The sequence below is a fragment of the Eulemur rufifrons genome, chromosome 17 (assembly GCF_041146395.1).
Source record: "Eulemur rufifrons isolate Redbay chromosome 17, OSU_ERuf_1, whole genome shotgun sequence".
Lineage (NCBI taxonomy): Eukaryota > Metazoa > Chordata > Mammalia > Primates > Lemuridae > Eulemur > Eulemur rufifrons.
This window is the reverse complement of record NC_090999.1, coordinates 9,073,129-9,097,429: the sequence shown is the minus strand read 5'-3', so window position 1 is coordinate 9,097,429 and position 24,301 is coordinate 9,073,129.

Genomic DNA, 24,301 nt, shown 5'->3' with positions numbered 1-24,301 from the left:
CCTACTATATTCAAGGCACTGTATCATATGCTGGGGTTACAAGATAAATAGGTGACAAATTGTGTGTGGTATTAGTCAATGGCTGAGCAAGTCTTAGGTATAAATATACCTACACATACACCCATGTGTAAAAATATATTTATATATGCAAGTACATATGTATGTGTGTGTGCACATGTAATATAATAAAAACATTGTTTAGGTTTCCTTCTCTATTCAAACATTATTCTTGGGCAATAACTTGAGGTATTTTTGAGTTTATAAAGCATAATCTCATAGGGCAGCCAGTTTTCTTACAAAGTAAAATAATTTGGGAATTGTATTATTAATTGTTTCCAGTAAAATCTTTGTTTTGAGAAGAAAATTTTAGCGTTCGCTAAAGTTACTTTAATATGGTGCTCTCTTCACTTAAAATGACATCTTTGAAGTTTAGTCACAGAAGTGATTTTCTTTTCAAAACAAAATTACAAGATTCCCTTACCATGGCATTAGTAGCTAATGTCATCGGTGAGTTCATCATTCCCTGTGTGTGAAATGCTATATTTCACAAGGGATTTTATGAATTCCTAATATGTTGTTTTTGAGTTTCCTCCTCTTCTGTGTTGTTGATGAAGTCTGTCTTAGTTCTTTTCTACTCCCAGCCATGCAATTTTATATAATTATTAACACTACCTAAGCCTCTATTACCATGACATGAAATCTCAAGCTTGAAGACAAGATGCATTTATATTGGCAAGTTAACATTATTATTGGAAGCAAAAGCAGTTCTAATGTGATTCTCTTATCTACAAGGAAATAACTCCTTCCCCTTTTTATTCTACTTCATGCTCCGAGCTAGGATTAATCTCTTTCTTTTTTGTCTTATAGAAATGCTGCACAATTTGGTAAGATTGTTTCACCATTGTGAGAGAAATAAATATGAAAAACACTGTGACGTTCCTTTGAGGTTTTATTTTCCACACTCTCTGCTACGTCGATTGCTTAAAAAGGCACATTTCCTCTCTCTGGCTCCAAGTCTCCCAGGACATAATGATTCTGTGTAGAACTCAATGAGGAGAGAGAAGAAGGACTTTTCAAGCCCAAGTCACCCACTGCTGTGGCTGGCAAGTCCTTTGGCGTGAGGCTCTAGTGAGTGTGGAGCAGAGACACAAACCGCAGCCTCACCAGTGGGGTAGACTCCACATCCAACAGGGGACGGAGCTTCCAAGTATCACAGCTCTTGTGACCTCGAGAACTAAGGCTGCTGCCCCAGGAATAACACAGAAAGCTGCAGGGCCTTTGGGGTTTAGAATGAAAACCCAGGACATGAGATTTTGGGTCCTAGGCCAGGTATTTTAGAAAGTCCACAATCTTCAACACAATAGTACATAATCGACATCATTATCTGTATGTGGTATGTACATGCTATATGTGGTAGGAGGTGCTAGTGACTTATAAAAATTACAAAAAAATCAAAAAGAAAACACACACAAAAAGCTTGCCCCAAACCACACAGGTGTTGAATGACAGAGTCAGAATTCAATCAACCTAACCCCAGGCCTCTCGCTCTTTTCTGATTCTTTGTAGCATTCATGGGCCTCACAAACTATAGAACACCCTGGCCTCTCCGAGTGTTGCCAGAGGGCCTGCTTTGCTATCCGATTAGAGTTAAAATTTTTGAACTAATATTATGTGCTCATGTCATTAAACTCTGTACTGCAAGGGAGATGGAGATGGGTCAGACTGCCTTAAGGAGCTTCGAATTTAAGAAAGAAGTTAAAAATGAGTGCATAAATAATAATACCAGGAAGCACATGGTAAGTTGTCACATAGAGAAAAGGGGTTTCTGAGGAAAGGGCCTGTTTCGTTTGTGCTCCCAGAAGCTGCCCGTGTCAGGGCTGAGGTGGCACCGGGCACATGCATGTGATACTTGAAGTCTGCCCTGGGGGAGCACTTTCCCCACTTTCTCCAGCTCTTGAAGACCTTTAGACACCTGATTTCTTTTCATTACTCCTCCAGGAGATTCAATGTTAGGTTGGCTTGTTGAACACTACAACTTTCCAACTCTCTCTCTCCAGGTTTTCCTTAAAATCTGCAAATGGCCCTATAACTTCTTTCAGTCATTTCCTAGGAGTCCATGGGAGGGTTGCAGCAGGAGCAATGTGGCATGCGAGAGTTATAGGGGCAGACTCCAAGTTGTGATGATGATTTTCTTTGCGTTTATCGGTGCCTACATCGTATCCAGTACTAGCCCAGGTGTCTCATGAGATAATAGAGAGTGTTCAGACCTGAGTTGTTCTCCATGAACTTTCCATCTATTTGGAACAATAAGATATAATAAAATATTATTTTTTTAACTGTATATGTATGAAAAGGGTATGACAGTTCTTATACTAGACTCTTTCATATATCATCCATCAATTAACACTCACCAATCCCAGGAGGAAGGAATCATTTCAAAGATGCTGAGACTTACTTTAGAGACTTCAGATAACTGTCCTGACCTCAGACAGACAGTATACGGAAAAGCAGGGACAGTCCACCAGTCTGTACGACTCTAGACTTATTCTCTTTCCACCAGAAACAAAATTACTGGTACAAGTTCAGGAGGAAAAAAAAAAAAAAAAAAAAAAGATTTATTTTGCAGGAGTGATACTAATGAATTTCTGAGGATGTTTTTCACAACTCAAGAATCCCATCAAATGACAACAAGTTTCTGTCCAAGGTACTTAATTTTCAAAGTAATGGAAAAATTGATATAGTCCTGTGAATCTCCAACATCAATAAGCAGTTCTTCAGGTCCCATGCCAATCAACTCCTTGCCTGTAATTCTGTCTTATGGTGTCACTTTCCTAGTTCCATGAAAACCCAAGGAAATTTTCCACATCTGTAAACTAAGGATAATTATACTTGGATTGTTGTTACTATTGATGGTACTTGATGTGTGAAGTATTTCATGCCTCACAACAAATAGTAGCTCCTGTTTTGAAAAATTATTTCCTACAAATAATTCAATCTACTGGACACTTACTGTTAATAGATGTAGACATATATCACTCATATATTTTGCTCTCTGACAGGTTAACTGCTCCAGGTGCAGCAATAGAGTGTGTTTTGAGGCCAGGAGTGCTCTGTACCTCCTGCTGCCCTTAGGTATTGCATACAGATTTTTCTTCACTATGTACATTTTCAGCTTTAGAGCAGGACATGATCTGTGTTGTGTTCTTTCTTCACAGTCTTGCATTTGAATAATTTGCACTGTCGAGGCAGTTTATTGCCATTCTGATTATTTCATAATTAGGGTTTGCTGTTGAGCATTGGACATTACATTTTTTATTATAACTTCCTGGTAAAGCAACTATATACTCTTATAGTAACTCTAACTGAAATACAATAATTAACTGCTTAGTTATGGCTTGTGAAAACATCATAATTCTTTAAGAAATAGGAATAGTATTAAAACACTGAAATAAGAAGAAATATGAAACAGTTATAGAGCATTATATAGAAAAGCAAACATTTAAATGCATTACTATTACAAATTATTTATTTTTTTATTTCAAAATGTTACAGGGGTACAAATGTTTTAGGTTACATGGATCTCTTTTGTAATGCTTGAGTCCCAGCTATAGGTGTGCCCATCACCCAAACAGTGTTGCTTGTACAAACCAGGTAGGTTTTTACCCCTCCCCTCCTTCCCGCTTCCCTGGTTGATTTCCACTGAGTTTTACTTCCCTCTGTGCACATCATCAAAAAGACATCTGCACTCAAAGGTTTATTGCAGCACAATGCACAATTGCAAAGATGTGGAATCAACCCACGGGCCCATTAATTCATGAATGGATTAATAAAATATGGTCTATGTATACCATGGAGTACTACTCAGCCATAAAAATAGATGAACTAATAACCTTTGCAACAATCTGGATGGAACTGGAAGCCATCCTCCTAAGTGAAGTATCTCTAGAATGGAGAAACAAATTATACTTTAATGACTTGCTGCTTCATATAATTTAATTTTCTCCATTTTTCCCCTAGGTTTGAAAGTTTCAGAGCACCTTGATATTTCGTATTTCTGGTCAAATCCTCCTGTACACCTGAACAATATTCAGTTTAGCAGTTCCTTCCATATATGGAGAAAAACATGGAAATTTCCTAATTGTAAGTTATTCATAGAAAGGTTTCTCTTTTTCCTTCAAATTCCTTGTTCACAAGTCCTTCTTCTGTTCTTGCCAAATCACAGAGCAAAAAGAGAAAAAATAATCCTACCAGATAAGGTCAATTTTTCTCTATACCAATGATCCATGGTTGATTTTCTTCTCTATTATTTGCCTCTCTTTTATCTTTTTCTTTTGTTTCTACTTTCTTCTCAGAAAGAGATGGTTTGTCCCTCACAAATAAAGAACTTTGAGCTCATTTGAACCAAACCTTTGGAGTACTAATTAACATAAACCATTCATTGAGCTCAAATACTTCTTTTCTAAAAGGACTATTACTTTTTTTCTCCCAAACCATCAAATGTAAAGCTTCATTTGAATAGAGTGTAACAAAAATAATAATCTTTAAATCATATAAATATTTTTTCTTTAAATTACCAGAGTGAACGACACTGATCTCAAGTGAAGAATTCCAATCAAGCTCATCTTTGGCCTGAACAACATTTTTTGGATCAGGCAGAAGATGCATCACCCGGAGAATAAGAATCTAAAGGCAAATGAGGAAAGATCATTAGTAGGGGATTATTTAGTGTACATTATTTAGCCTAAGTAATGTGAAACTCTATTTGTGATTTCCTTTAATAAGTAGGATTCTAAAGCATGTAAGTATAGCAAACAATGGCAAATGTAAGTAATCTATTACAAATCAAACAAGATGTGCTAGACAAAATGGATAGGGTGTGTGAAAGGAAATTCATAGAAGAAGCAACAAAGGCCAGATTCAGTGCTGCATGAAGACTGTATCTGTGATCCATGCATCAGAGCAGACACTTTGTCAGAAACCATAACTTACAAATCATAATTCAACCGACAAATATATTGAAAGTTATTGTGATGTCTTCTATGTTGTGTTTCCTTTTCAGTGTAATACATTCTTCATACTCTTAAAGGTCATACTGTCTAGTTGGAAAAGTATTTAATATACAAAAAATAATTAGAGGGACTCTTGGTTAAGTTATTTAATCCTTCTGAGCATTTACATCCTTGCCTGTGAAATAATAGTAATGATACCTAACTGTTCTTTTGTGGGTGGTGTTCATAAGAACCTTATGGGGCCCTGGATTCTTTTATGATGTATTTTATTTGACAGTGAATAGCCAGTATAAGAAGATCCTGGTAAAATACAGTATTAATCATGCATATCACAGTTAATTCTGTGCCTACACAAAGTAGGTACTCAGAAATGTTTGTTGCTTAAAAAAATAAATTTTACCCATTTGCAGTATTAAAATAACAGCTAATAATGATTTGATATTTTCAGCTCTGCCCTCTAATATTATCTTTGTCCACTAATATTATCTACTGTGTCCACTGGTATTATTTTTATTTATGAACAACAGTGAGATAATTCAATCAATGTGCTGATTGAATGCTATATAAATTGAAAATCTAACTTTTTACTATTCATTGAATACATATATGTTTGTATAATTTCAACTTTTATTTTTCACTGAATGTCACAAGGCCAGGTTCACTTTGCCAAGGAGAAAGCCATTTAAATATGGCATACAAAGGATCTGGTTTCCCTAGCAACTAGAAACTCTTACATCACGGTATTCCTTCAATTCAGCTTACAGGTCTGCACATTTTTCTTCTTTTATTTTTTAAGTGGGAATGCAGTTCTAGAATAATGGTTACCAAAAATAGATAACAGCACAAATCAGAAGGTCATTTACATAGGTAATTGAGATGTTATTATATTTTCTGTCCTATATTCTCAAACAGTTTGTTTGAATACTTAACATTTAGTGCTTATATCTGATTATTTTTAGTAAGTTTGTGAATTTTTAAAAGGAAACCTGTATTTCTGGAACTTGGTTAATTAGCAAGATAGAATTACATTTTCTGATCAATAAAACAACTGTCACAATTTAAGAATACATAATAATTACCTGTGTGCATATAGATACGTATACAATATTTATATTGCATATGAAATACTCAGTAACATTTTTGTTAGCTTTTTAAAATGTCCTGTGTTTGGACAAAATAATTAGAAACAAGCCTTGGTTGTGGTGGGATGCTATGCTAACACAAAAAATATTTGAAATGCTTCTGTTTACGGATGGCATCAAGTCTTCCATCCAAAGTTAAAAAGTCAGTCTGATATAGTTTACTAATATAACATATTAAACTTTGGTACTTCGATAGATCCCTGACTTTGAGCAAGACAATTAAATACCAACGTCCTGGTATAGTCCTTCTGGTGACATGTTTAATGAGGCACATAGGAAATGACAGAGATCTTAAAGATGGTTTACAGCAACTGTCTTCCTTTGCCCTCATTGTTACAAATCTCTCTTATCCTTCTCCTATCCCTCCTTGCCAGGTCCAGGAGACCTGGGTCCAGTGGTCTGGGTGAGAGAAAGTATCAAAGTGTCACATCATCGCATGTATTAGTTTGCAGAGTTTATTAAATGAAAGCAAGTTATCCTGAAGAAATCAGCTTATAAACACCCGATAGTCAAAAGTCTATGCTTTGAGCAAATGTGTTTTCAAATCTAAGAATGCAGTAAATGGCCCTGAAGTGACAAGCTGGCATCCCTGTCTAGATAGCATTGGACCAGGAATACAGAAGACACCCAGCATCCAAGCTTTTTCCTTATCCACAATAATTGTTTTAAGAAGAGAACCTGGAGAATAATATCAGAATCTATTATACTATAAATCCTTAATGGTTTATCTTGTTCAGATCTTCATGAATAGGAGTGATTTCAGGTAATCTCAATCTATCACTTGTCATCTCATAGAGACCTGGTTTGAGGACCTTTCCAGTTATTACAATCTGTAGATTGAATGCACACAAGAATGGGCACATAGTTAAGGAAATGCATGCCTCAGGATAGACAAATAATTACGTAGCTCTCGGTATGGGATTAGTAACAAAGCTTTTCCCCCCCTCTGGGCGTTTTGACACAGGGTGTGCTACAAATAAACACTGTGGTGTTTGACAGATTGAGCTAGAATGTGGCAATTAATATGCATAGTTAAGTGATGTAAATCACTTATCAACCTGAAACCCTATTTTTTTCGACTTCTCTGAATTTCATTTGAGCTACATGAATAGCATTCCAAGGACCGTGTGATTGACCTTGTCCAGAAAAGTAAACTGAGTTGACAGAGATCAACCTAAAATGATAAGTATGTCCTCAGCAGGTGATTTTACAAGTTTATGCATTCACACAAGATGGTCATACTCATCATCTTTACTAAAAGAATTATCTTTCTGGTTATCAGAGATAGTAAAATCTTGAGTTTTCTCTTGTAAGATAAATGAGAGCAAAAATAGCACAAACCTTTCTGAGCAATATTTACATGTATTGGGAATCCCTGGTAGGTAAGTATCTCGTATACATAAAACCACCTCCATGTACATGTGTGATTGCATTAGCCTGATCCTAATTCCGACTTAAATGTGTCTCTGTTCCAAATTCCTGGAGGGTCAGCAATTCCTGATGTAATATTTAGTACACTATTTTTGGACTATTTTGGACAGTTTGGTAAAAAGTCCATGCAGTCCTAACCTTAAAGTTGAATTTTATACATAATTGAAGTTTTCCTTTTATTGTCTAGAATACATTACAGCTCTTAGAGGGAACATTTTAATGACTTTCGTGCCAATTCATTTGCTTGTGCTTTGATTATTTCTTGGGGGCATCATAAGCCTTATCAAAGTCTCCCTGAGATGTCTGTGCCTTTGCGAGGCTGTCATAGTTCCTCCCTAACATGGTCTTTAAAATCTACTTCTTTCTAGTGAGTTTTTGCTCATTTTTTTAAGTCACAGCTCAAATATCACATGTTATGTGTGTCTTCCTTGATTTCATCAACTTGGTTACCCAAACATATGTATTCCCTTAACATACACGTTCTAATCCTCTGTGAGGGGTATTTTAAATGTTTTATTATAGGGGACGGGTACAGTGGCTCATGCCTATAATCCTAGCACTCTGGGAGGCTGAGGCAGGAGGATTGCTTGAGCTCAGGAGTTTGAGAGCAGCCTGAGCAAGAGCGAGACTTTGTCTCTACTAAAAATAGAAAAATCAGCCAGGCACCTAGTTGTAGTCCCAGGTACTCCAGAGGCTGAGGATCGCTTGAGCCCAGGAGTGTGAGGTGGCAGTGAGCTATGATGACACCACTGCACTCTACCCGGGGTGATGAAGCAAGACCCTGTCTCAATAATAATAATAAACCAGAAAGCTTTATTATAGGCACTGTCTGGCATACGTGTAGGCTCCTTGAGGACAAGGACCAGAGATCACTTCTATGTATCCCTTATAGGTAGCTCAGTTCTGGATGCTGAACAGATGTTGGATGTTGGGTCAGTTTATTTGGTGCCTGTTATAACAGGCTGAATCGTGTCCACCCTTTCAAATTTGTTTATTGATGTCCTAACTCCCATTAACTCAGAAGGTGACTGCATTTGGAGATACGGTCTTTAAAGAGGTAATTAAGGGTAAATGAGGTTCTTGGTGAGTCCTAATCCAATATGTCTGATGTTCTTCTATAAGAAGAGGTTAGGACACAGGTACAGCACAGAAGGAAGAACATGTGAAAACATAGGGGGAACCGGGACACACATGAGCCAAGGAGAGAGGCACCAGCACGAAACTCATCCTGCCAACACGTTGATCTCAAACTTCTAGTCTCCAGAACTGTGAGGAAATAAATGTTTGTTGCTTAATCCGCCCAGTCTGTAGCAGTGTAATGGTAGCCCTAGTAAATGAATACAGTGCACAGTCACATCATTTCTTTCTTTTTCTTTTTTTTTTTGAGACAGAGTCTCGCTTTGTTGCCCGGGCTAGAGTGAGTGCCGTGGCGTCAGCCTCGCTCACAGCAACCTCAAACTCCTGGGCTTAAGCGATCCTCCTGCCTCAGCCTCCCGGGTAGCTGGGACTCCAGGCATGCGCCACCATGCCAGGCTAATTTTTTCTATATATATATTTTAGTTGGCCAGATAATTTCTTTCTATTTTTAGTAGAGACGGGGTCTCGCTCTTGCTCAGGCTGGTCTCGAACTCCTGAGCTCAAACGATCCACCCGCCTCGCCTCCCAGAGCGCTAGGATTACAGGCGTGAGCCACCGCACCCGGCCCCACACCATTTCTTATCTTCAGTTCTCTCTCCAAAGCAATGAAGGCATGTGCATTCCATAATCACTTCCTTTTATTCCAATATTTTTTGTTCCCTGTGTAATACTTGTCCCCATAAAACCTATAAGCGCCCTTCATCTGCGGCGCTGGATCTCATTCATCTCTATGTCCATCATTTCCACACCTCCCTAGCTAACAGTGGCCAAGCTGGCAGTGCCTCTTTGTAAGGAGACACTGCATTTCCATAAGCTCCGTTTTAATCTCCCACTCATCACTGCAGAGGATAATAGCTGCCACGCAAATGTGTGTTGTGGGTATGTGTTTGTGTTAGGAGGACGAGGACCTAACCTATGCAGTTTCACTGCCAACAGGTTTTAGAGGCAATTTTCCTGCTAATTGTTTGTTGTTAATCGTGAGGATTTTTTTTTTACTCATTTTATTCTAACTTTGAATGCTTATCAAGTTGCATCTGCGGGCTTTTGTTAAATTTCTCCTTGCTCTGAGCATTTCGTTGCTATCTATACCTGTTTTAAAATATAATATTGTTTTTAATAGCTAACAGACTTGTAACTGCAACCTTTGTGTCTCATCATGTGGACCCTTTCCAGATTTTTCCTTCTGCTTATCTCCGAAAGCTCAACGACACTGGCATTTTCAGGAACTGTGTTATAATCCTTTTCCAACTGACTTCCTGCTATTCAATGTACAGTACACAACAAGGAGTACATTCCACAAATGTGTTCTCCAATAAGTAGCTCTGAGCACGGAACATCAAAAACAAAATGAGTTTGGCAATCTTAGCACAACATCTGTTCGGGAATTTTTTCCCCCATGCCATGAGGGGGGAAAAAAAGAGAAATAAATGTATACTACATGGCACATTTTTTTAAAAATCAAAGAAAGCTGTTGTGTGAAAAAGGAATAAAAAGATACCCAAGACAGAAGAAATACATGAAATTATATACCGCCCCAAAGACAAATTCACATTTTATTCTGCTCTGCCTTTCGAGTGGCTATACAGGTGGCAACAGAAATATGGGATGCTTTGCAATACTTTCCTCGTGTTCCCCAGTCCTCCATAAGCATCAGTTACCATCGGGCAAATGACTTTCTCCAAATACCTCTGAGCAGTCATATATTTCCATTATTCTGCACTTCGTTTCAACGACCCAACTGCAGATAAAACGCTGTGTGTGCCTGCTGCGACATTCATTGCGACAACTGCACCTGTTAGGAGAATGTTTCTGCTTATTACAAACATTTGGCGAGCATTGAAGCCATGTCCGCAGAAGGTAATTGTTTTGAAATTAATACTGGATCATTTGCCTTCAGATACAGTTCTTTTCAGTCTTCCACAGTCCTCCCATACACACAAAGTAAGAAGAGTGAAGGGAGAACACGTTTTTCAAGCAACACATGCCTACAAGGAGGTAGAGTTCGAAGTGAAGTTGTCTTGCCAGGGTCCTGGGGCACGAGCAAGCCTCCCCCTAATCCTGGGAGATTCTTCAGGTTGCTCATGCTAACTTATTCCTGAATCTTTTTGAGAAAATGTAACTGAGCTTTCCTAAGAGCTTTGTAGGTCTTCTCAGTCCAGCCCCCTGCCTCTGCCACTTCATCCCGTATCCTGAAGTTGGGGGAGAGGGAGATCAGGGAAAGGAGAGAGAAATGGTACTAACTGCTCCCTTTTAAAGCCATCCACAGCAGAGTAGAAGTAAATGGATACAGCAGAGAGGGGAGGATCATTTGGATGATGGGTCTATCACCTCAATATCTACCTCACAGACCTGCAGATGTCTAGTCTGTACCCGTCCACTTTTGTCCTTACTTCAGGTCTTTATCAAGTGATTCATAGTTTGTAGAGATCTTTCACCTGCTTGGTTAAATACATTTCTATGTATTTTATTTTCTTTGTAGATATTGTGAAAGGTATTGAGTATTTGATTTGATTCTCAGCTTGACTGTTGTTGGTGTATAGGAATGCTCCTGATTTGTGTACATTGATTTTGTAGCCCAAGACTTCGCTGAATTTATTTATAAATTCCAGGAGTCTCTGGGCAGAATCTTTGGGGTTTTCTAGATATATGATCATACCATCAGCAAACAGCGATAGTTTGACCTCCTCTTGCCCCGTCTGGATATGCTTAATTTCCTTCTGTTGCCTGATTGCTCTGGCTAGGACTTCCAGCACTTTATTGAATAGAAGTGCTGACAGTGGGCATCCTTGTCTTATTCCAGTTTTGAGTGGACATGATTTCAGCTTTTCTGAATTCAGTATGATGTCCATTGTGGGTTTGTCATATATGGCTTTTATAATTTAATTGGATAGCCACATGTGGAAGATTGAAAGAGGATCCATATCTCTCACTATTTACAAACATTAATTCAGGATGGATAACAGACTTAAATCTAAGACATGAAACCATAACAAGTCTAGAAGAACATGTTGGAAAAACTCTTCTAGATATCAGCCTAGGCAAAGAATTTATGAAGACATCCCCAAGGGCAATCACAGCAACAACAAAAATAAATAAATGGAACTTGATTAAGTTAAAAAGCTTCTGCACACCAAGGAAACAATCAACAGAGCAAATAAACAAGCTACAGAATGGGAGAAAATATTCACATTCTATATATCCAATGAAGGGATAATAACAAGCATCTACAAAGAACTCAAGGAAGTCAGCAAGAAAAAAATCAAACAACCCCATTAAAAAGTGGGCAAAAGACGTGAACAGAAGCTTTTCAAAAGAAGACAGACTAATGGTCAATAAACATATGAAGAAATGCTCAACATTACTGTTCATAAGAGAAATGCAAATCAAAACCACAATGAGATATCATCTAACTCTAGTGAGAATGGCTTTTATTAAAAAGTCCCAAAACAATAGATGCTAGCATGGATGCAGAGAGAAAAGAACACTTATACACTGTTGGTGGGACTGTAAACTAGTGCAACCCCTATGGAATATAGTATGGAGTTTCCTTAAAGATCTAAAAGTGGACTTACCATTTGATCCAGCAATCCCACTACTAGATATTTATCCAACAACAACAACAACAAAGTCATTTTATCAAAAGGACACTTGCACTTGAATGTGTATAGCAGCACAATTCACAGTCGCAAAGATGTGGAATCAACCCAAGTGCTCCTCAATTCATGAGTGGATTAATAAAATGTGGTATATATACACCATGGAGTACTAGCCAGCCATAAAAAATGAATTAATATTTTTTGTGACAACCTGGATGGAACTGGAGATACCACAAGAATGGAAAAACAAATACCATGTGTACTCACTCTTAAATTGGAACTAACTGATTAGCACTCATGTGCATAGATGGAAGTAAAACTCAATGGAAATCATGAAGGTGGGAGGTGGGAGGTGGGCATGGGTAGAATCATACCTAATGGGTGCAATGTACACTAGCTGGGTGATGGGCACACTTCTAACTTTGATTCAAGCAGCACAAAAGCAATCCAAGTGACCAAGACAGTTATACCCACAGTTATACCCCTGTAATATTCTGAAATTTTAAAAAAAGAAATCTTAAAAAAAGACTCAATACCATCCACAATAGCTGCAAAAAAAATGTCTAGGAATATATTTAGCCAAGGAGGTGAAAGATTTCTACAAGGAGAACTGCAAAGCACTGAGGAATGAAATCACAGATGACACAAACAAATGTTTGTTGTCCATTTTAACAAGATAATGTCTTATATTTTGGCAAAAATCAGGAAAGTTTGCTTGCGGTCCATTTTAAACAATTTGAGTTCTGTGGCAGCAGTTCACGGTGTGTGTAGTATCCTCCTGTGCTCTCCTGTATTGCCTTCACGGGATGTGGGGGCAGGAGGAATTTATATACAAGCTTGAAGCTCCTGCGGCTTGTAGTGCCATGAACAATAAACTCCTCTGTCCCTGACCCAGGAGTCTCAGGTCTTTTGCCAGCAGCAGTGAAACTGTGGCAGGCTAACCTGCTAGCTTGCAAGTAGGGTAAATCTCAGACTCTTCACAGCTTGTCAAACGTTTTGACAAGCAATTTCAAAAAATTACAGGAACATCATTTGCTTTGCCGAAATATTCTTTGCAATAACGTATTTAGATTAGTTACAATATTATATGACTCGCAAAGGTTCCCCAATGTTCTTCATCCACTTTCTTTCAAACCCCACATGCGCCCTTCTCAGGAGTGCATGCCAGCCTATATAGTCATGTATTTAGAAATATATGTCAAGGAAGACAATAACCTACTTTGCAAAATTTGCTGCAGTTTACAAATAATGAAGTGTCAATGGAGTGAAGATGTTTTTCATATACTTTTCTATTAGTTTTGCACTGACTTTCACAGAAGGCCCTGTCCCACATTTTATCATGCACTTAGTACGAGACCAAAATAATGCACTCTCTATTTAATGGTATCAAGTAGGGCATTTCATATATATACGAAAGTATAAACACCTATATATTTCTGCTTTCAAAATTAATTATTTTGAAAGAATAATTGGCTTTTATGTATATTTTTGAAGTGTGATTTTAAAATTATAATCATTTTATGATAATATTGGCTTTTCTCAGGCAAATTAATTACGGCTTTCATTTAGGGAATCCAAAGAAAACTTTTAAATATAGTGAAAGCCAAATAGGAAGAGCGGAACAACTGAACATTAATGAATATAGCTCTCATCACTGACTCTTGCTTTATAATTAATAGTGAGTGAATATTTTACCATGCATGTCTTTTCTTTTCAGACTATTGAGAAAATTTAAGGTTCATAATTTTTTTATCCTTTCAGTTCTGACTCAAGGGACACTTCCTTCCTGGAACCACAATCCTATAAAAAAAAATAAATGACTGCTTTTTCATTCTTACAGTACCCACTAGATTTAGGTTTTCGTTTATTTAATAAAGTATAAAAATCTAGTATAAACAGGATAAAGAGTTTTAAGCAAGATAGAAGTGTTTTTTTCTTTCCAGAGATAGCATGGTTGCTCCATAGTCCTGGAACTCAGGCTGTTTACCAGTTCCTGTTCTCAGCATGTGGCTATCTTCCTCTGTTACCTCCTGGCCCAAGATGGCTTCCAAAGCTCTGATCTTCATGGTCCCATTCTTAGGTGTCAGCAGGAGGGAAATAGTCAGGTTCTTTAAAGAGACTTTCTTGAAATCCACACAGAACACTTGCTTATACTCTGTCTTCCAGAGATTGGTCACAAAGGCTACCGCAGCTACAAAGGAGGTTGGGAAACAATTTATTCCGGAGGTTAAGTATCCAGGTAAAAATTGAGGTCTGTTACTCAAGGAAGGATAAGTGGTCACTGAGCAGGGAATTATCAGTCTCAACCTAATTATCAGTCTCTACCTAATGCTTACATTATCTTACCTGATCATGGTTAGTTTTCACATGAATGCTACCATCACTAAAATACTATAAGTTTCTTGTAGGAAGGAATTTTGTATTATTTATCTTACTTCCTAGCATCTGGCAGCATCTCGCCATGTAGTCCATCCCCAATCAACATATGCTGGCTTTAATAGTATTTATTGAGTAACACAGACTACTATGTACTACTATGTTCTTTTAGCAAAATAACTTTACATCATCTTCAGTAAATTACATAATTCCCACAACAAAGTCTATGAGAATAATTTTAATGTTCAAATCTTTATTTAAAACATGTCTTAGTCAACCTCAGACAAATTATTTCCTAGACAATTGAAATGAGTTTTGAGTGTAGACATAAAGTTTATGTGAATATATTTCTTAACAAATTGGTTCCTTCTCTCATAAAATATTTATCAAACATTTTACTTGTAAGGCATGGTGGCAGGTATTTAGCACATAAAGATGGATAAGATGTAATCCCTGGTCTCAAAGAATTTGAAATCTGGTGTATATCCGTTGTGTGCATAGATATCATTGCCCATTATACACTTATACATATGCATACCTTTGCATCAATACCTTTGCATTCTGATATGAGTAATTTTCTTTTGTAATATTTTCTTTTGATTGCCACCATAAAAAAATTAATGGTCCTTTGGGCAGAAAGAGAAACAAAGGATTAATTTACTCTTTTTGAAAAATCTACTCCAAAGTAGAACTGAGATAAATGGATTAATTCTAAAATAGAGATTTTTAAAAAGGCTTCTTTACCCCACAATTTTTTCTGTGAGATTGTTGAATGTATTTTTATCACTGCATAATATTTCTCCCAATAGGGTATTCTTTAAAGTCTAGTATAGTCTGTTTCAACATTTTATAAGACTATAGAAATCTGTTATCTATTTTTTTCTGGTAAAAATTAACACTGCCATTGTTTCAAACTGCTTTTATGAGTTTTTTTTTTTTCTTTTGAAAACAGGTCTACTCATTCTGGAGAAGTGCTAAATTAATTTAGTCCCATTGTGGGTTTCAGTCCCACACATATTTACTAATAGTCTTGTGTAGAGGATGCCTAAATTTCAAGACATTTATTCCCACAGCTGCTAATAGTGATGCACACTGACGGTTTGCACTAAGTGCCCCCACAGCTGAGGCAGAAGCCTCATGGAGATTATGTGCACAGCCAAAGGGAAGTTCTCATGGAATGACATGATGACAGAAGGAGTTCAAAAGCCTGGCCCTCTTTCTGTATATTAGGACATCTCCCAAGGGCCAACTCAACTCCAGACCTTTCCACCGGGTGGACTGAGACCTCTATTGTAATTGCAATGCAGTAATAGTGTGATCGTGAAAACTTCAACAGCATTGAATTGGGATGGGAGGCAGTTGCAGAGAATGCAGTGGTTGGGGAATGCTGTATCAGGCATTTGAGAAGTTTAGGATAATTAGCAATTATTGGGCTATGGAATAGAACGTCTCATGCAGAGTGCTATTCATGTCTTAGAGTAAGGAAATGAAACACTTAGGGTGATTAATTACCCTTTTTGTCCTGAGTCTGAAATTCACACACCTTTCTTGGAAACAGAAAATCTCACCTTCTAGAATCGAAGGGCAGAAAAACCTGAGGGTCAGGCCCAGAACTGAATTATAAGGGTGCCAAGGCTCTCGAGAAGATTAAATTCTGAACGTCATAAAATCTGTTATGCCAAGGACAGCAGATTGGATAAGGATGGAACCCCAAAACTTGAGATGAGAGACATCTGGCTTGATTTACTTGACAATCTTGCATTCCTAGTTTTCCATGAATGTCGTGGGTTGGCAGAAATGGCCCATTCCTCGCTCTTAAAGGCCAGTAATTCTGCATTGTTTGAAGACGATACAAGGGGCTATGCCTTGCAAGGCAATGTATGTCCTTTCCACCCTCCGTTTGTATCTACCTCCCCATTCCTTCTACCCATCAGATAAATAACAAAGGTTAAGTCACAGTATAAGCCAGGAAAGCAAGTGCTAGACATGCTAAGGGAAGAAATAGAGTCTGTCACGAATGGTTCTGTAAGATTTAGCCAACGTATAACAGCCAGGAGGATATGTATAGGACTGGAGGCTGAGAGGCTGACCAGTGAGGAGGGAGGAGCAGAACATAAAGTTGAATAAGGAAGGGTTTATTGGTAAGAGGGAACACTCCCATGATATAGGATGTAACTATCTGGCAAGGATACAAAGTGATGGTGCCAAATTCTAGACTGACTGCTGAAAGCTTAGAGACAGCTATGACCCATAGTAAGTAGGAACGCCAGATGTCTGGGAAGAATTTGGCAAAAAGGAACAAAATGTTCAGACAAGTGTGCTGCCTAGAGAGGATATACTATGAAAAACTGGAAAACACACGAACTACTGCATGGGTTGGCATGGAAGATGCTCCAATTCCTTAAATCAATAAGAAATGTGTGGGTGAGAGGGGGAGCAACATTGTGCAGAAGCCCAGCAGTGGCTGTACTTAGAACACTGGGCTGATGGTAGAGCTGGTCTTATAGAACAGGGCTCCATAATAGCAGTGGGGATGATAAGATGATAGGGCAGTAAGAGGAGACAGATGGGAGAGCTTAATTATCTAAAGCAGAGTAGACATAATCAAGAGGGCAATGACTACCACCCATCCCTTTAAGCTTTTTGTACCAAGAGACCAGCAGGCAAGGAAAAAGAAGTATCATCCTTTAGGAGTTAGTGACTCTGAATGTCAAAAGCAGGTAGGGCTGCTGTTAGGTAACACAGACAGAAGAAATGTATTTGGCACCCAGATATACTGAAGCTTCTCTTGGAAATTCTCCTGCAGATGGAAAAGCCCTCATGACCTGATAAAGGCATGATGACTAGTGGCTCCAAACCTCTCAGGAATGAGGGTCTGGGGCCGTCCACCAGGTAAGCCATGTAGATCAGGAACACTGTTACCGAGGATGAAGGTGAGTCTAGAATGGATACTAGAGGAGAGAGACAATGACTGTTAGTTGCAATCCTGCAAGCAGCAGCAGGTTCTGTAGTTTACTTCCTTCTTCTTTGTCCTATAAGTTTCCCCAGGAAAAGAGACAAATTTGAATCACGGAGGACATATTCCCTGATAAGGTCACATATTTATAAGCAAGTAGTAATTAATAGTGGGAGAAATGGACCATAGAGCGTGATAAAGAGCACTGCCCGGACTGCCCTGTCGGAACCAACACTCATGACCCCGGATGCTGAAAGGGATGCCTGCTGAAGGTTCAAAGCTGAGTCCCTCCTGAAGACTCCCCCTCAGCCAAGGAAAGCTGCCTCTTTCAGGGTTATTCTACCTCTCCAGGGGAAGCTTATGTTCAATGACTAGTCTGTAGAAGATCAAAATTCCGACTCCTTTCTCAGAGGTAAACAACTCTAAAGGACCATCCTTGTTCCATAACTCCCCATAGGATCAGTTGGGGACTTCGTTGTAACTTAATGTCAGTTCCATTTCTCTTTCTGCCTATCCCTGTTTCCTTTACTCCTTTGCAGATGCTCTTGAGAGCACTCCTTAATAAAATTCTTCTAGGCAAATTTACTTTTCAGAGTTTGTTCCTGGGGAATCCCAATGATAGCATTTTGTTCTCTCTGGTATTTTTTTTTTTTTTTTTAGTTTTTCTATAATACCTTAATATCATTTCTATTTAAACTCATAGCTAATAATATTTTATTGTTCTATTTTAAAATATGTATCTTTTTTGCAGATTAAGCTTAGAGATGCATATTCTTCTGTAATTTATGTCTTTTACTCCATTTTGTGTGTATATATATATATTTTTTAAGTCTACACATAATGATTGTACCTATTCATGGGATACATAGTACTATTTTGATACATATAATGCATGGTGATCAGATCAGAGTAATTAGCATATCCATGATCTCAAACATTTAGCATTTCTTTACGTAAGGAACGTTCAATATTCTTTTTCTAGCTATTTTAAACTATATAATACATTATTGTTAACTATAGTCATCCTATAATGGTATAGAATACTAGAACTTATTCCTCCTATCTAGCTATAATTTTGTATCCTTTAATATATTTTTGATTCAATACTTCCTCTTAGCTCACTGACTAATCTTATGGGAAATATTTTATCTGATTTGTGCTTTTCTGAAGAACCCTAATTTATCATAGTACCATTATATTATCTATTAGGATTATATATCATTTTCTAATAAATGTGTGGTTTGAGTTCCTTCAATTTTATCTTATGAAGCAAATTTTTAAAATTTATGCAGAGATGTTACTCTTCTGCTTCAGTTCAGGTTTCATTAAATATATAAATCAAAAGTGTCTTTCTGCAGTATAGAGCAAATCAAGATTCAAGTAAGTAACTGAAATATTGCTTTCAGTAGGACTGACAGATTTTCTATCCATTGTCTTTATCAATTACTATATATGAGAATGGCCTTATCTGTTGTCTGGTTTTACACAGTGTCTTTTTTATGTGTCTATCCATCCAATTAGGATCTGCTGAGCATCTTGTTATGTAAGATGCAAGATTACCTCTGCCTGCAAAACAATGATGCTGGTAACAGCTGAGTTTATTAGTTATAGTAACTCACAAGGAGAGAAAAAAATACAAGGTATCTCATAGTTGTTACACTGTGCCAGCAACCTGAACATGCAACAAAGAACACTTTAAGGGAGGAACATCACTCCCAATCTGAACTTCACATTTGTGTGTGGGTCTGAAGGGGGTGTACTAGTTTGCTATGGCTGCCGTGATAAAGTGTAACAGACAGGCTGCATTAACCAACAGAACTAGAAATCCAAGATCAAGGTGTTGGAAGGGTTGGTTTCTTCTAAGCCCTTTCTTCCCAGCTTTTAGATACCCATCTTCTCCTTGTATCCTCACATGGTCTTCCCACAGTGTGTCTCTGTGTCTTAATTCTGAATACTATAGAAACAGATCTGCCAAATAATTAAGTGAAAAATAAGTCTAAATTTGGCCATCATAGTAACTGGGCATTAGGAATCAAATTTTTATTGGCAGCTGTAAATTACATTGTACTAACACTGACTAATCTCAGCCATTGATTACAAAATGGCACAGAAGTTTAAATATTTTAACATTGGGATTTTTCTCTTAGGAATCTTTTCCCCTCTGGCAATCACATTTTCTGTGATGTGGTTTTACAGTTTGGCTGGCACTGGGTTCATAAGACAAGGTATGTCAATTAAAGGGAAGCTTAGTTTTGTTTTGTTTTGTTTTTTTCCAAAACAGAAAGTTTCTGACAGCATTAAATGGAACATTTTCAAGGAAGCATCTGGACTACGGTTATAGATGAACATTTCTCATTTCTTTGTCTGATTACAAAGCCATTTATAGGGCAACTTATCACATAAACACCCCTTGGCATCTTATGATGGAAATCAATAACACAGCAAAAAGAAGACATATGCAATTTAATCATGTGCTGCATAAAAGATGCCCTGTGAACTTCTTAAAAACTTTTCATATATTATATTTACCTGAAGTTGATGCCATATATATACATTTAAAAATAAAATTTTCATTAGTCTTTGGCAAAAGGAAAGTAAAATATTTATTTTAATAGGAAAATAAGAAAAAAGTAACATTTTTAGTTTCATGAAACATTTTCAGATTTTTCACTGTTTTCAAATGCACTATCACTCATGGATATATGAAGAATTGCTTTTGAGACATGAAAGAAAGTGGAGAGGGGTCCATTTAACAATAAGGAGAAGTCTAGGAAGAAACAGGAAATTATTGTCTAGTACAAAGTGTGGCCCAGGTGAAAAGTTATGTGAATAGGCGGGGGAAGCTGATTGTCCTTGAAAGGAGAAGATGTGTGTTGGGGCAGAGGTGGCCAGGAGCTAGAAGTATCAATGTAGCTGGTGGGCCAGAGTAAGACTTCAGCAGAGAAAACAGTGGTGCCGACTCAGCCCATCAAGGCAATGCAACATGCCTGCTTAGAGTGGCTCTATCAGATGGTGGCTAAGGCAGAGATGGTAGCAGTGACCCTGCCACATCAGTGATGACCCCAGGAGGCAGCCCCTGTCTAGAAAAGATGTGTCTAAAAGGCAAGGAAAGCAACCTGCTTACCCTTGAAGGAAGGTATTCAGAGCAGTCAAATATGGAGAAGTCACACTAAGAGACCCAATATGGCCTTCTTACCCAAGGCAGCTAGGGCAGAAGGGGCCGTCTGGAGGGAGCTGGGTGCCAGGACTGATTCAGGGTAGTGGGAGCATCACAGAGACTGGTGGTTTTCTGCCAGTTATCCCTCTTAGGCTGGGGACCAGAAACTCTGTCACTCAGGATCCATAAAGAGTCTGCAAGTCTTTCTTTTTTCCAAGTGCCTTGAAGACAAGGTGGCGCTTACTAGTGGCCATGTCAAGCTCTCATAGATAGCTCCAAAGTCACTGCCTTTGCCCAAATCCCCAATTTGGAGTAGGCAAACTCTTGATTTGTGTTGTAACATTAAGGGCAAGCCCAGTTGATCATCCCGTCATTTCTTGTAATAATAATTGCCTGATATTCTCTTAGCTTTCATGGCTTTTTCTTTCATCCCAAGTATCTATTCCCTCACTTCCTTCAGTTGCTCCATTATTTAGTATCAGAATCTCACATTTGCAGGAGGTAAAGTTGTTTTTCTTTGTCTTTTTTATTTCTTGTAGTACACTTAGCATTTGTTCTTATAGCTGACATTTACTTTTGGGATTTTATTAAAGCATAAAGAAGAAAAATTTAGAAGCATGGGTTTATAAAGTAAAAAGCCATACCCTCATAGTATTTTCTTATTTTGCATTTCACTTCCAAATGTTAGAGTAGATGGTTTTTCTCTTTTGCTTTAGCCCTTTCTTTTGAAGCAATTATGTTCTTTCTGGATGAAGTTTCAAGAAGCCGGAACATGTCTCATTTTCTTCTCTTTTTTATTTTATAGCTTTATTGAGATACAATTCAATACTGCAAAGTTTACCCTTTAAACTGTACATGTTATTTCAGTTGTTTTTCAAGTATATCACAAAGTTGTGCAGCTATCACCACTATCTAATTAAAAATATTTTAATCATCCCCCAAATAAACCTTGCTACCCATTAGCAGTCATGCTCCACTCCTCTCTCTCCCAGCCTCTGTCAATCACTAACATACTTTCTGTTTCTGTGGATTTGCCTATTCTGGACACTTCATATAAAGAGAATCATATACCATGTGGTCTTTTGTTTTGCATCTGGCTTCTTTCATTTAATACAGTTTTTTCAAGGTTCATTCCTGTTGCATGTTAGTACTTCATTGACTTTTATGGCTGACTCACATTCCATCGTATGGATATTCCACGTTTTGTTTACTCATTTATCAGCTGATAAATGAGTAATGATAATTGTTTTTTGTTTCTACCTTTTAGCTATTATGAATAATCCTGCTATGAATATTTAGGTACAAATTTTTGTGTGGACATATGTTTTTATTTATCTTGGGTTTATACTGTACCAGTTGCTAGTGCTGCCATAACAAATACTGTGGTCTATGGGCTGAGTGGCTTAACCAAAAGAAATGTATTTTCTCACAGTTCCGGAAGCTTGAAGTCCAAGATCAAGGAGCTGGCAGGTTTGGTTTCACCTGAGGCCTCTGTCCTTGGCTGCAGATGGGTACCTTCTCATCATGTCCTCACATGGCCTTTTCCCTGTGCACGCATGTTCCTGGTGTCTCTCTGTGTGTCCTAATCTCTTCTTACGAGGACACTGGTCATATTGCATTGGGGCCCACTCTAAAGACTTCACTTTAACTTAATCACCACTTTAGAGATCTTATCTCCAAATAGGATCACTGTTCTGAGGTACTGGGGATTAGGACTTCAGCATAGGAATTTCAGAGGCGACACAGTTCATTCCCTAACATATTCCTAGGAAGGGAAGTATCTGGTCGTATGATAACTCTATGTTCAGCCTTTTGAGGAACTGCCAAACAGTTTTCAAACCAGCTGCACCATTTTACCAGCAATGTAGGAGAGTTCCAATTTCTTATATCCTCATCAACACTTGTTAACATCTGTCTTTACGGTTATAGCCACTTGAAGAAAGTAAACTTTTGAAGTGTATCTTTGCATGAGTTTTCTATTTCACCATATTTCTGTTTCTCTTCTCCCACATTGTCTTTCTTGACTGTGATGCTAACATAATGTCTATGTGTACCCTTTGCATTCTCTGAGGGCTTAAATATTTGATCACTGGACTGGTAGTATCAATAATTAGAATAGGAAAGGGAGCACTGTAGAGTCTGATGAATTGTTTGGTGTGTTACCAATAAAACAAACTGTACAGATACTGTACAAAACATATAATTACCGAGAACATAGACAATCTAGATAAACAATGTAAGAGTTTATTCGTATATTATTCAGCATAACTTTGAAAACAGCCCACATTGTGGTTTTATATAAAGCCAATGAAACACTTACTACTTTGTCCTTTCAAAATTACCTCTTTGCTATTGAGAAGCAGTACAACCAGCATGAAGGTATGGTCCTGGCTGAAATGCATTTTGGGAAGTGTGTATTCCATTGCAATCATTTCTTTGCAGAATGAAACTTATTAGAGGCTGGATTGTTTACATGAGTTGGAAGTTCCCTATATACACCTATTTGCAATTTAGATTTTAAGTTAATTTATAGTTTTTTGGGAAGATCAGAATTATTTCATACAATTGTGTTGATGAATATTCATCTTTTTCAAGTCAACAAAAAATCATTATAACTCAAACAAACGTATCCTATGAAGAGCTATAAGTGGAAATGATCCTTCTTTTTGCCAGGTGTCTGGAAAAGTACTTTATATTTTGCCTGAGGCCAATACTTTTCTAATGTCTTCTTAATACCTTTGAAACTTACATCAATGCAAAACAAATAAACCAATAATATTATTCTAAACTCCGAGATCTCATTTTAACTAGTTTTTTTTTTTTTTTTCTGGCAAATTTACTCAGTCTGAGCTTCTTCCCTGGGTGTACCTTTTTGGGTTGGTCACTCCCAGAAATTCAGCTAGAGTGTCATCTCCTAGCTTTGGCGGGTGTCCTGAGCAGAATCCTCCCTCTCTCTCTGTCTCTCTCTCTTTCTCCTCTCTCTGCTCCTCTTTCACTTAATTGTAGCATCATCACCGACAGCTACAATCATTCTCATGTTTCCATCTCCAGTTCAGTGGTTCTCAAGGGTGACATCACATCAGTATTGTCTGAAGAACTCTTCAAATACCTGCTCTCTTCTGGGATTCCAACACAGGATAAGCTAAGGTATGTCCCAAAGTGGACAGACTCCTTCCAATTCCTAGATATTGGCAAGGCTCAGTCCCTGGAGCAGTTTACCACAATCCCGGAAGGGTCACAGAGCCATCCTTCACCATGACTTTAAGATAGACTCTCCTTTCCCTTCTCTTAGCCTCTCCTTTGTCTGTCTTGTGGTTTGACTCTGCCTATTGGAGACAGTGAATGTGTATAAACAAAGAACTTACCAATCACACATTTCATAGCCACATCTAAGGTGATGGGTCTAGGATGAGCTTGGCTGAAAAGAAGTCTTGGCTGAAAAGACATTCTGCAAAAATCAAAACTGAATAAAGACTATTTTGTATTAAATATGTGTT